Raw genomic sequence first — 14,377 nt, 5'->3', positions numbered from 1 at the left:
AAGCACCCTGAATCAAGAGGAATGGGCGGGGCACCTGGGTGGCTCAGTCGCCAATAGGTTGGTTTCCACTCAGGTTATGATCTCACGGTTGGCGAGTTCAAGCCCCGAGTTGGGTTCTGTGCTGACAGGGTGCAACCTGCTTGGGATCCTGCCTTCCTCTCTTTCTGCCCCTCCCTTGCTTGCTCTCTCTCTCTCTCTCAAAGTAAACAAATAAGTTAAAAAAAAAAAAAAAGATGAGCGGGAAACTATCCCAATAAACACATTTTGGATTAAGTAAATAAATAAATAATAAATCTCCCAGGGTGATCTCATTTAGGTACTAGATCCACAGACAAAGGAGGAAATCTGCCAAAATATTAAGTATGGTTATTTATTGAGTTTTAGACTATCATAACTTTCAGTGTGTACGCTTTTTAAATCTCACAAATTCCCCCCAAAGCACAGTGGAAAATAAATGCCAGTTCTTACACAAGTGAATAAGGCTGGTGGTCATCCCGTTTCCTGTTACCAAAATGACTTTGCGTGCCTCGTATCCATGACACAAATATCTACATGAGCGATTCTCCCCGCTCTGGGACGTTTGCTATGCCTGCTGACCCCGGCCACCTCTTTGGGCTTTAGTGAGAAGCCACCAGGCTCAAAGTAAAATACCATTCCAGTCTGAGTATTTCAAAGAGAGATGCATGGACTATTCGGAGACTTGGCTCACCTTTGTGACATTGGCTATGCAGCTATCTAGTGACGTTCAGATCTGCATCTACTGTCTGAATTTTCGGGCTGTTGTGCTATGCACACAGATGGTCTCTCAGTTGTCTGCCTCCTCGATTGCTCCCAATCAAGATCTGCTTCCACTAAAGCCAAAAAGCAAAGCTGGTAAATGGCTGTTTACCCTATTGGGATAAGAAGGGAAGGAAGCTGTGATCCGTAAGTAAATGCAATGGAGCCAGAGCCATGGAAGGGAATTGCTTTCAGCCGATATGTTATATTGCTTCAAGGTCTTTATTTTGCTTCTATTTTATATTGTCTTCGAGGTCTGTGAATAAGGTTAATTCAGATCTTAAGGCCAAGTTCAGAAGGGTGCCAGCTCATCAAAAAGTTCCCTGAGAAACCCCGCCAAACAACAACCAGCACAGTTCAAGCCATATTTCTAGCAAGCTGCACCCCACACCTCCTCAATGTTGGTTTCCTTAAAGCACGAAAAAGAAACTCCTGGTCTGTGTCCTTGCTGCGTCTTCTGGAGAAAAAAAAAAAAAAAACATCGACCACTGAGGAATCCATTTGGGGAATATGGTTGGATTTGTTAATGTGTAAAAACAGTGGAATTGGTACTTGCAATTGGGAAGGATGAGATGCTTTGATTTAGCTGGTGCAGCTCGACAAAGGTTGAAAAGAGATCATTGGAACCCAAGCAAAGGGAGGAGTGGACAATAAGAGAAATGGGGCCAAGAATGGGGCAAAAATAGCATGTAGAGTAGCTTACCGGTCATTAGCAGGGCAGCTGGGAGAGTCCTATGAATCTGGAGAACATTGCCCCTCAGGGGCCTGAGGGTGTTCAGCCCCTCTAACGTACTCCGTCTAGTGGGACTCAAAGAGGACTAGAGTTCTGGTCCAAGTTGCAAATAAAGGGTAAATAAAAAGGCAGAACCAGGATGAGAAATGGAACTTCTCAGTCCGTGAAGCAGAGACGGATACTGGCTGCAAGCACATCGGGACTGGGTCATTCACATTACCGGAAGTACTTTCCTTCAAGGAGGACCCAGGGTCGGTCACACACCCTAGTATATTTCATCTGCCTTCATATAGCTGATGCCTCAAAGGCCCTTACTTTGCCTGTAGCAAAATAGCTTTCCTGTATTTGCTCCAACTGGCCAGCCTGTGGTGTGGCTCATGACTCGGTGCTACTGAGAGAAGTCAAAGCCTTGAAAGAATCTTCTAGTGGGAGCGCCCGGGTGGCTCAGTCGGTGGAGCCTCTGACTTCAGCTCAGGTCACGATCTCACGGTTCGTGGGTTTGAGCCCCACATCGGGCTCGGTGCTGACAGCTGGGAGCCTGGAGCCCGCTTCGGATTCTGTGTCTCCCTCTCTCTCTAACCCTCCCCTGCTGGCGCTCTGTCTTTGTCTCTCTCAAAAATAAATAAACATTTATTTTAAGTTAAAAAAAGAAAAGAATCTTCTGGTGGCGGCGATGTGAGTGAACACGGCACGGGCTGGCAGCTGGGACACTTGGCAGATTAGCATGGATCGGAGGCTAGGAGGTGCGGAACCTTAGATCTCATTCTGTGCAAAATATTCAGAGAAATTAACTACATTAAACCCAAACCTGAGATTTCTCCCTCTCCCAGAATTAGACTCCTCTATTTTGAGAAACAGCAGCATCCACTCTGCTTCTGATAGGGAGTGTGATTTGGGCATATCGCTTCATGTTTCGAGGTGTCAGTTTCCCCATCTGTAAATGAGGGGATATGAATACATGAGGGACGGTTTAGATGCGTGAGTATATAGATGTGAAATGCAAAATGACATTCTGATTCTTCTTTTATGCAGACTGGTGACAAAACTAAATAAAACTTGGCGGCTTTCAGTCAGTGGCTCTTGATTTCGAGTACGTAACCTATGGAAGGACATCGTTATCCAGGGTCGTCTGACCCTTGCCCCGTCTCAAGTCACTTCCACACACGGACTCTATGCTCAGTCAGAGAGATCCAATTGTAGGACACAGATAGAATGTGCTCACGAGAGGGGCCTTCCCTAACATTTATGACCTAGAGGGACAGAGAAAGATACGGGGTCCCTGTGGACAGGGTCACTCCCAAGGAAAGCAGGAAGAAAGGGTCTAGGCTACATATGTCCGATTTCTCCTGGATGGTTTGGCTGGAACGAAGGTGGCGTCAGTTAGGCGTCCTACCTTTGGATCCTCTTGATTGAAAATCAATAGATCTGAGCTTTCAGCAACATGACTTCTGTTTGCCCACTTATCTCAATTTTTTGGTTACTAAATGCCTCCTTCCGTGGCTGATTGTCCCTATATGTTAAAGCCATTAATCCCTGTGAGTAAAGGGAACTGTTTGCCAAGCCAGAAAGTAGGAAGAAAGAAGGCCAGCATAAAAATCACAATGGCTTTTTGGTCCCAGGGCCTGCACCAAGTAGGGAGGATACATTCCATCAGTCTTGCCCAGGAGATGATTTGCATTAGCAACTGGGAGATGACGGAGGAAGATTTGTGGTCACGAAGAAGTTCATTTCTGAGTCAGCTTCCAGTCCAGGCTTTATACATTTTTCCTAGTGAGTCAAGTGACCGTTTCGTCAGCACCCGACTGTTGGAGAATGCGTCTAGAACACCGCTGGCTTTGATTACGCTTAGTTCCCGAAGGGACTTTACAGATTGCCTCGTTTGACATTCTCGGTCGTCATAATGAGGCATCGACTTGTTAATCACTGTTTCTCTAGCAGCGAACGCAGTGCCTGGCACAGAGGAGGTGCTCAGTATTTGTTGCATTTACAAGTGAGGGAACCGGCTTCCAGAATGATTAGGTACGAGACTAGCTAACAGAAGAACCGGGGCCAGAACCCAGGCCACTAGCCACACAAATCTTTCCACATCTGCTTGCTAGTTAAGCAATTGAACTACATGCAAGGAACCGTCCTTAGTTTCAAATAGACTGTCACAAATTCTTAATACCTTTTAAAAGTATTCACGTATTAAAAAAAAAAAATCCTTGTAAGCATGGTGACTTGGAATGCAAGCCATAGTTTGGATATGGGCAGATAGCCAATGATAATGCATGTTACTCCTGCCTAATAGTTAGGAGTACAGGTCTCAAGGCAGGCTGCCTAGTGCAAATCTGGGTTGAGCCACTGAACCAGTCCTGTGACCTTGTGCCAATTACTTAACCGCTCTGACTAAAGTTCTTCACCTATAAATGGCAGAATAGCACCTACCTCATAGGGCTGATGCAAGAAGCAGAATAATGAACACACGTAAAGTGCCCAGAACCATGCATGGTATGTAACCGATGTAAGCTCTTGTTATTGTTCTGGCTATTATAGTCGATAATTCAACCTATAGGACTGTGGCAACTTCACATTTATTTTCCTGGTCTATTTGAAGTTTGAGGGGTACAGTGATACAAGTGAGCCTCCTCACGCTCCTTTCCGACCAGACGGTTGGGGATGATACTTCAGTACTGAGGTTACAGGCTTTCGTACGCTAGCCAAGGCCTATCAAACCATCTCTCTCGTTCGCCTACGTGTAGGGCTGTGGTCTCGGAACGCGAGACAGGATAGGTCGAGTTTGTCTGGTGGATAAAAACCCCCTGTCTTCAGTCTTCTCAACTGCTGGCCCAGGAAACTCTAAGGGGGAAGGAGATTCCCAGCTTCTTGGGGCTGGACGTTTGAGGCAAGGGATTTGTCTGGATGCCCACCCTGTGACAGTCGACCACACCCAAAAGTGAGAAAGCGCCGGAGTAATTTTGCCCGGTTCCCAATGTGGAACCCAGGTGGATGAAAATCTAACTTCCCTTGGTCCGACTGGTAGATAGGAAAAACAGATCCGAGGGAGATGGGAGATGGGTTTTGGAAACAAGCTTAGAAAACAATGGAATATCGCTAAAATTAGAACCAAGAGGGGCCATGGTGTATTGACTTGCCAGACTCTGCTATCTGAATGGCTGAAGACTAAGCGAAAGAAATCCCCAGTGAAGTCAGCCTCCTCTTTCTTATGGCAGATGCAAAGATTACTTTGATGCGGGACGCCTGGGTGGCTCAGATGGTTGAGCATCCATCCGACTCTTGGCTTCAGCTCAGGTCACGATCTCACCCGAGATCGTGAGTTCAAGCCCCGAGTCAGCCTCTGCGCTGACGGAGAAGAGCCTGTTTGAGATTCTCTCTCTCTCTCCTTCTCTCTCCGCCCCTCCCCCACTTGGGCTCTCTCTCAAAATAAATAAATACACTTCAGTGAAAACAAAAAAGAAAGAACACCAGATGTGGTATCATAACCGAAATGTAGGAAACAGGGTGGCTTTGTTCCACTTAAAAATCCCACGGGGCGCCTGGGTGGCTCAGTCGGTTGGGCGTCCGACTTCGGCTCAGGTCACGATCTCGAGGTCCGTGAGTTAGAGCCCCGCGTGGGCTCTGGGCTGATGGCTCAGAGCCTGGAGCCTGCTTCCGATTCTGTGTCTCCCTCTCTCTCTGCCCCTCCCCCGTTCATGCTCTGTCTCTCTCTGTCTCAAAAATAAATAAAACGTTAAAAAAAATTAAAAAAAAATCCCTTGAGTCCATGTAAATTTCAACGCCTGGTCCCACTGCTACATCACCACTGTGTTGAGAAGTAATTACTTCCTGGGAAGATGTATGGCTCATGTCTCATATCCCTGTAGCTATGACCCTGTTTCCTGCTTAGACCCAGCTTTCCTTCTCTGAAATAAAAACAGAAACTTCTCAGTGGACGATCACACAAAGGGACAAGGACGCTTTCCTGATATCATCATTGCCTCTTCAAAGACATGAAACAACGACTGGGAAATGCTGTGCCTTTTCTTAGGCAACTGTTCAAAACTCCATTCTCCGAGACCCTTCTCTAAGCAGCCATACAGGCTCCTGAGTCTGGTGATAAGAACATCAGACAGAGAGGAACTTGGTTCAAGTCTTTCGTTCTTCAGTTTACTAAGCAGATGACCTTAAGCAGATAATTTGCTTTATTTTCTGCCTCGATTTCCTTGAAACGAAAGAGTTGTTCTGGATCGTTGCTGAGGTCCCTTCTAGTGTTAAAAAAAATGGCCCATTGCTATTTGATCGTTGTAACTACACTTACGGGTGGCTAAAGTCTTTAAAAGGACATTGAGGTAGTGAAACCTTCAGGTCTCTGCTTGACTGTGGGGGAAAAGATTTGGTTATAATGGTACCTCTTCAGCAGGTATCAAATCGCTACTTTCTACAGAAAGTAGAGGCAACAGAGTATAATGGAAAGCATACCGGATTTAGAGTTAAATAGCTTGGATTTGGATCTTGGCTCATTCATTGAGCATCTCCTAATTTCTTCAAATGCATCAACAACAATAATAGTTCACACTCGGAAATCAAATTTTGCTAAAGCATAAGAAAGCAGGGGAGAGGTCCGTTTCTGTTTATATAGAATAACTAGTACCAAATGTGCCCTCCTGCTATTTAAAAAAAAAAAAAAAAAGCAACACACAATATGGGGCACCTGAGTGGCTCAGTCGCTTGAGCCCCTGAAATGTGGCTGAACTCCACCTATCATCCGACTTTGGCTCAGGTCATGATCTCACAGTTTGTGAGTTTGAGCCTGGTATCGGGCTCTGTGCTGACAGCTCAGACTCTGAAGCCTGCTTCAGATTCCGTGTCTCCCTCTCTCTCTGCCCCTCCCCTCTCTCCCACTCTGTCTCTGTCTCTCTCTCTCAAAAATTAATAAACTTTAAAAAAAAATTTTAAACACAATAGCCAAATTATGGAAAGAGCCCAAATGTCCATAGGCTGATGCATGGATAAAGAAGATGCAGTATATACATATATATAATGGAATATTACTCAGCGATCAAAAAAAAATGAAATCTTGCCATTTGCAACAAAGTGGATGGAACTAGAATGTATGATGCTAAGCAAAATCAGTCAGTCAGAGAAAGACAAATGTCATATGATTTCACTCATATGTGGAATTGAAGAAACACAACAGATGAACATAGGGGAAGGGAAGGAAAAATAAAATAAGATAAAAACTGAGAGGGAGGCAAAGCATAAGAGACTTAAATACAGACAACAGACTGAGGGTTGCTGGAGAGGTGGGTGGGGGGATGGGCTAGATGGGTGACGGGCATTGAGGGGGACACTTGTTAACTAACTTGGATTTGCATTAAAAAAAAAACAAAAGCTACCTCCATGAGGAAGGATTTAAGAAAAAAATGAAAAAACCTATAAAGCTGAGCATAATATAAAGCAACTGCTTTAAGCTATCGGACATAGGCAGTGCAGGACTTTAATCACTGAGAAAAGGAAACCATACCAAACGAGCCCCGCATTCATGTCCATTCTCTGCCTCCTGGCAAAGTCCAGAATAAGACACAGGGAAATAAACATGAAACAGACAATAACTGTCCTGCTGAGCTGAGGGAATGAAGATGGGAGTTTAGGGAAGGATACCAGGGAGGAGACAGCTGTGCAGTAGGGCTCACGGGTGACTCTGCTGGGGTTTCTCATAAGTTATTGGCCGAGGATTGGGCTGTACATGTGCAGGGCAGGACTGTGCTGGACGTAGCAGCAAGAGGCTCTTATTGGGTTGAGAGCAGAACAGAGATCCTAGAGGCTGCACAGTGCCCGGAAACATGGAAATTCCACCACAACCAGAGTGGAGAGCCCTCAGTAAAATCCCCAGCATTCAGCTAAGATAACAGAAAGGCCATTCATTAGGAAAAGGACAGTGCTATGGGGTAAAAGCTACCCGAGACCCACCCTAAAAAAGCCTATAACCAAACCTCCACAAAAGCAAGGAGAACTGACAGTAAAGTAAAACAAAGGCAACATACATCATTGATTCCTTACAGTGTATCATCCAAAATGTCTAGCAACACATTCGATTTTTTTTCCAACAGACAAAATATGACTCTAAATTGACAAAAAAGCAATCGACACAAAGAGACCCCAAGATGGTCCAGATTTTAGAATTAACAGACAAGAATTTTAAAGCTGCTGTTAAAAATGTATTTAAAGATGTAAGGAAAATACGGTTTGGATAAGAGAACAAATGGAATAAGAGAACAGAGTAAGTCTTATCAGAGAAATGAAAGCAATAGAGGAGAACCAAAGGAAAATTCTAGAAATTATAAGTAAAGTATCTGAAATGAAACAATTCATTCAAAGAGCTTAAAAACAAACTACAGTTAGCAAAAGACAGGATCAGGGAGTTTGGGGGCAGACTCCTAGAATTATCTAATCTGAGAAACAGAGAAAAACACCAAAAAACAATTAAAGGCCTCAGTAACTTGTGAAATAATACAAAGCTCTCAAACATACATGTAATTGGATCTCCAGAGGCAAGGAGAAAGAGAAAATGGGACAGAAAGATTTTTTTGAAGACATAATGTTCAAACTTTATTAAATTTGGTGAAAAACAACAGCCTATATATCCAAGAGCTCAGCAAAACCCAGCAGGCTAATTACAATGAAAACCGCATTCAAGCACATCATAGTCAAATAGCTAAAAATCAAAGACAGAAAATTCTTAAAAGCAGCTGGTGAATAATGATCTATTGCACACAAAAGAATAGTAACATGATACGAGGTCTATTTATTTATTTATTTTTAAGTAGGTTCCATGCCCAGCATGGAGCCCAACATGGGACTCAAACTCACGACCCTGAGATCAAGACCTGAAGTGAGATCAAGAGTCAGACGCTCAACCGACTGCGCCACCCCAATATAAGGTCAATTTATAGTAAAACTAAATGTATTCCTACATACAAAGAATAAAAAAGTATAAAGATTATACATAACTTCATTCAATATGCATAAAACACTTGGGGATCAACTTTCCAAAATATGTACTAGAACCGTATGCTGAAAATTATACAACATTTCTGAAAGTAAAGAAAATTGAAATAAATGGGCAGGTATGCCATACTCATGATGGGACGACTTATGTTTATAAATGTGTTGGTTCTCCCCAAATCGATCTGCAGATGCAATGCAATTTTAGTCAAAAGCTCAACAAAATTCTTTGCGTAATGGACAAGCTTATGTTAACAATATGAAAATACAAAGAACTTAAAATAGCCACAGCAATTTTCAAAAGGGAAAGCAAAGCTGGAAACTTTAGAGTACTTCATGTCAAAACTAACTATAAAGGTCTGGTAATCGGGACAGTGTGATACTGGTGAAAACATATTCAACTAATATCGATGGAATAGAACCCCGAAATAGATTTATTTATGCATACTCCACTGAGTCTTAACAATGGTTTCGAAGTAATTCAATTGAACTGGATCCACTAGATGTACAAATGGGGGAAAAAATAAATCTTTACTTAATACCATATACACAAATTAACTTGAAATGGCTCATATACCTGAAACATAAAAGCGAAAGTTATAACATTTCTAGAAAAATATATAAAAGAAAATGTTTGTGACCTTGATTTCTTAAGACAAAACCACACTCCTCATAATAGAAAAAAAAATGCTAAGTCAGACTTCATGGAAAATAAGACTTCAAGTCCCAGCAGCGGAGGGGCAAAGAGAGAGGGAAACACAGAATCCGAAGCAGGCTCCAGGCTCCGAGCTGTCAGCCCAGAGCCCGACGCGGGGCTCGAACTCACGAACCGCGAGATCATGACCTGAGCCGACTGAGCCACCCAGGAGCCTCATAACAGTTTTATTTAGAATATCTAACACCTTGAAACAACGCAAAGGTTGATCAACAGAGAATAGATACATTGTCGTAGATTCTATAAAGAAATGTAAATTAGAAAGTAATAAAAAATGGACAATAATTAAAAATGGACAGAAATTAAAAACGAAGATTTCTGATACATGCGATAGCATGGATGAATTTCCAGACTCCAGATTAAATAAAATAATACTGTATTATTTCACATATATAAAGCCCTAGAAAAGGGCTATTTTATAATGATAAAAACAGATCAGTGGCAGCCAGAAGGTCGGGGTTTCCATGAAGATTTTGACTTCAAAGGGGTAGGAGGGAACTTTCTGGGACGATGTTCCATTTTATATCTCACTAGGAGCAATGTTCCTCAAGGGTACGTATTTGTCAAAAGTACTGAACTCTATACTTAAAATGGGTACATTTCACTTGATGTAAATTTTACCTCAATAACGTGGATTTAAGAAAGAAAAAGCATTCTAACTTTGAGCCATAGGTGTACTCTCCTCTCTCGTCCCTGGAGCAGCATGGACACATTTTTAGGCTGAAAAGTGATAGTTGTATTTGTAAACAAATGTCCCCTTTTACCCGGAGAAAACTAAGACAAGAGCAGGGTGGGGTAGTACAGATTTGAAGAGGGAATTTAAGCATTCCGGGCAAGAGCACTGACCTGGAAAGGGTTACACCTGTGCATATTCCATTAAGAAGATAATCTGAGGGTGTGGACAGGTAGGAGACAATTAGGAGGAAGTAGCTAGCACTGATTCAGAGGCTTTGCCACGAGAGGCCTTGGATATGGAGTCTGGCGCCCCTTCACCAAATGCCTGCTCAAGCACTGGCCCTGAGGCCAGCCGGATTTGTGTGAACCCTTTCAAGAGGTTCCTGAAGTTCGAGAATCCCTTCACGCCTGCGGAGGAGTCCAGGCCTCAAGGAGAGAGGTAAATAAGGCTGGATTCGCTGACTCCGAGCTGGAGGAGAATCCCACTGAGATCTCTGACCTAGTGAGGAGAGAGGGCTGCTGCTTGAACATGATGTTCAGAAGGAAAACTTGCAGAATTTTTTCCCCTCTTGACCGATGACTCTTGCTTTGAGCCGGTGTCAGTTACAAACCTTCCAGTTGAAGCATCTCCCAGCCCCCCAAGATGAAGAGCCAATTACCCTGTGATTCTTGCCGCTTCCTGTCTTGTAAGTGACGCTGGCTCTTCCTTCCCAGATCTCCTCTGCGCTCTCTCATAAGTTCCTTATTCTCATAGCCTACGTGAGATGAAAAGAAAGACATTAAAATCCTACTGGCCACATAAAATTAGCTATTTCTTTCTAAGTCTCCAGGGATATTGGGAGGGGTACTGAAATATGCCAGGGAAGGGGGCTGAAATGCCTGGTTCAACTGAGGTTGGGCGATTTTCTGGCTTTCTATTGCGCTCAAGCTCCCTGGCCCCTGTATACGACTCTAGATGCAATTGGCAATTTCACTGAATGAGTTCTTGCATTTTCTTTCTTGTGCAGCAACTAGGGATGATGTTTGACAGTATAGCGATAGGGGTAGTTAAACCACAGAAAAGAGCGTCCACTGGAGACTGGGTTCGGATCCCGACTCTGCCACTCTGCCACTCATACTAGCTGGGCAACCGAAAATAGGTCAACTGATGTCTCTGAATCTCAGTTTTGTTATCTCTGATACGGGCATTGTGAGCTATTGTTATTTATTATGGGTTCTCACCCTTCTTGACTTCTTGGGAGCATTTTATCCTATTATCCTATTTTATCCCACCCTATCCAGTTCCTGAAATTCCGGACTCCCCTCCCTCAACTAAATCACTTACCGTGGTGCCTTGCACATCGTAAGCCTTCAGCCGATGGTGCTTATTACTAAATCTTAGTGTCATTACGTTGGATTTCTGAACATGTGGTACAAAACAGACATTAGGATATTAGTGGCTTAGAGACACCTCACACGACCATGTTTTGCCAAATGAGAATGTGGAAATCTCAAATATTTCTTTGAGGACCGGGTCAAAGACCCTGAGTCTTAACTCAGAATCTAGGGCCAAAAGTAGATTTCGTCTGAGCCTGGACTGCGTAACTCTGAGCTTTAATGAATGGTCAGCAAGAGAAGGGTTCTATCCCTTGCCTTTTATCTCAAATCGAATTTCCATGTTAATCCCTGTTGATCTCTCTCACTGTGACTCACTCATGTTTTCTGACATCTTATTCTTTGCCTCACCTAATCATGTCTTGACCTGCTCCTTTGCCTTCAAGGATATCCTTCCACACCTTATTTTTGGCATCTGTCTTCTTCCCCAGCAACAGATACAACTCCCTTTACATCAAATTGTATTTTTCCTCCCTTCTAAACTGCTCTTATCTAACGGCTTTCCTGCCCGGGTCTCACTCTGCCCAGTTCAGGTCTCCTGTGGATTCTGGATCATGCTAAGTGCTGGAGAGATTATGGCAGACGAAATGTCTAAGGAAGTCCTTGTCCACAAAACGTTTGCAATTTCTTTAGGGAAATGGGACAAAGTTGAAAGATGAATTCCACAGACAAGAAGTGATTCGGCACCTTCCGTATAGAGGCTGCTTTATGGGGCCCCGGAGACACACAGTAGTCTAGAAGCTCTGGTTGCCTAGTCTCCTGGGGAGGAGACAGGAGAACGGACACAGGAAGGAAAGCAAAGCATCATCGCTTACATAATGTCGAATATAGAGCCATATTAAAATGACCCAGAGCGCAGGAACAATCACCAGGGGTAGACTGATCAGGGAATACTTCCTGGAGGAAGTGGAGCCTCATTTGAACTTGAAAGAGGGTATAGTTTAGGGAAAGGGCCAAGGGGAGGAGGGCCTGTTGGGCATTCCAGACTGGAGAGCAGTGTGAACAAAGGTGTGGTGTCAGGAATATTGTAGGTTGTTTGGAGACAATGAATGCTCTGTTGAGCGGCAGCTGAGAGGTAAGATTTTACATGGCTTTGAATGCATATCTAAAGAGCTTATCTTGGATCCTAGGGCTCTTCAGAAGAGATCTCACATTTAAAAACTCCGTTGGTGCAGGCGGGATAGAGGGAAGCTAACCAGGCAGATTTCAGCCATCCGTTTCCAGGTAAAACTGATCCCATGTTTCCTGTTTGATATATTGAGGGATCGTGTAGGATTTTATTTTGCAGAAAGTCTTCCCCTGCTTAAAGAATTGAAAAATCCTTGTTGTAGATAATAAAAGTCATTAAAGGGTTTTGAGCATAGAGTATTAGAATTAGGATCCCACATGAGTTGATATCTCACCCAGTATGTAACCAAAGCAGGAATCCTACTTAAACATCCCTGACATTGTTTCTTTAAAAACTATTCCTGTGACCGAAAAACTACAACTTTACATGACTTTTCATCCCACTCTTAGGTACCTCTAATTCAGGAGATCGTAACATGGAGTCCACAAATTCCTTAGAGGTACCGTGAACTTTGATGGGCAATATATGTATATATATATCTTTATTTTCCCCAATTGCCACTTGAAATTGACCATTTCTTCTATTATGAATGTAGGCAACAAACCCTAGTAGTATGATTATCAATAACCAAAAAACTCAGATATGTTCAAACAACTTAAAATCATTGCACATATCTTCAATTTTTTTAAGACTAAAAAATTGTATTTCCATATAATTCATTTCCTGCGAAATCTTACACATTTTATTTTCTGCACTTAAAAAACATTATTCTGGGGCGCCTGGATGATTCAGTCATTTTAGCATTCAACTTTATCTCGGCTCAGGTCATGATCTCACAGTCTGAGTTCAAGCCTCACCTGGGGCTCCACGCTGAAACCATGGAGCCTACTTGGCATTCTCTACGCCCCGCCCCCTCCCCCCCCCCCCCCCCCCGCCTCTCTCTGCCCCTTCCCCCACTCACACACACGGGCACACCCGCTGTCTCAAAATAAGCTTTAAAAAATTTTTTTAAACCATTATTCTAAGCAGAATTCATAGGATTTGCCAGATTTCCAAAAGGGTCCAAGGCACAAGATAATGTTATGAAACTGCATTATGTTTATGTAGTTGTTTTCTGTTGATCCAGAATTATCTTCCTCTAATGTTTTCCCATTATTCCCACGTTTCTCCTCTAGTCCAATGCTACTTCTACCTGACCGTCTATCAAATATTTGAAGACAGCTATCACATATCAACAGGCTTTTCCTCTCAAGCTAATCATCCCACATTTCTTATCTATCCCTCAGAAGATACGATAGTGGGTCCCTTCGTCATTCCGACCTGTTTCCACAGCATGCTCCACATGACCCATCTCCTTCGCGTGGTTGTACCTGAGCAAACATCTAGACAGGCAAGTTGTAAAGGCAGGACTTGGAATCTGTCTCAATAGTCTCAGTACTTCCTGTTCCCCCAAGTTATCATAACGTGAGCCCACGGACGGAGATATAACCACATGTGGCCATTGACTCTTCTCCCATGTGAACACCCCGGGACCCAAACAAAGTGAATCCATTTAAGGCAGGATACTAAAGTGGTTAAATGGGGGCTATGGCAGGTCTGCTTTTATAGCCTGTTTCTTCTGCGTATTAGCTGGGTGACTTTGGGGAAATCGTTTGATCTCTGAAATTCTATTTTCTCGTCTGTAACATGAATAAAATCACAGTCCTTATTTCATAAATTGTGCATTAATTAAATGAGGTCATGCATGCAAAGTGCTTAGCACGGTGTCGTATCTGTTCGCTAATGTCAGTCAAAATAAGATAAGCATTACCCTCTTCCTTATCTCACCTAAGCCCGGGGCAGCTTCTCGTAATCCCCATCCATCCCGGTTTCACTCCCTTTTTCTGGATCCATAATTTAAATGTGTTCCCCACCAACTCTCGCTTTTCTCATTGCCTGGCTCGGCCAAGACCCACCTCCTCCTTAGAGGCTCACTCTCTCTTGAATTCCTATAGGAATTTTAAAGAAATAAGCCACTAAGACTGAAAGTGATTTCTAACTAAGGTTTCTG

At 43.3% G+C, this 14,377-nt stretch overlaps 1 long non-coding RNA gene across 1 annotated transcript; it reads left to right on the top strand.

Moving 5' to 3' along the window:
• Positions 1-10,179: 10,179 nt before the first annotated feature.
• On the top strand, positions 10,180-14,069 carry LOC107180120. The gene is made up of 3 exons (XR_001510855.2): positions 10,180-10,323; positions 12,389-12,482; positions 13,503-14,069. It is a non-coding gene; the product is annotated as an uncharacterized LOC107180120 (long non-coding RNA).
• The last annotated feature ends 308 nt before the right edge of the window (positions 14,070-14,377 follow it).

The sequence above is a fragment of the Panthera tigris genome, chromosome X (genome assembly GCF_018350195.1).
Source record: "Panthera tigris isolate Pti1 chromosome X, P.tigris_Pti1_mat1.1, whole genome shotgun sequence".
Taxonomy (NCBI): domain Eukaryota; kingdom Metazoa; phylum Chordata; class Mammalia; order Carnivora; family Felidae; genus Panthera; species Panthera tigris.
Note: the sequence above shows the minus strand (reverse complement) of the source record. Positions and strands in the feature narration are given on the sequence as shown.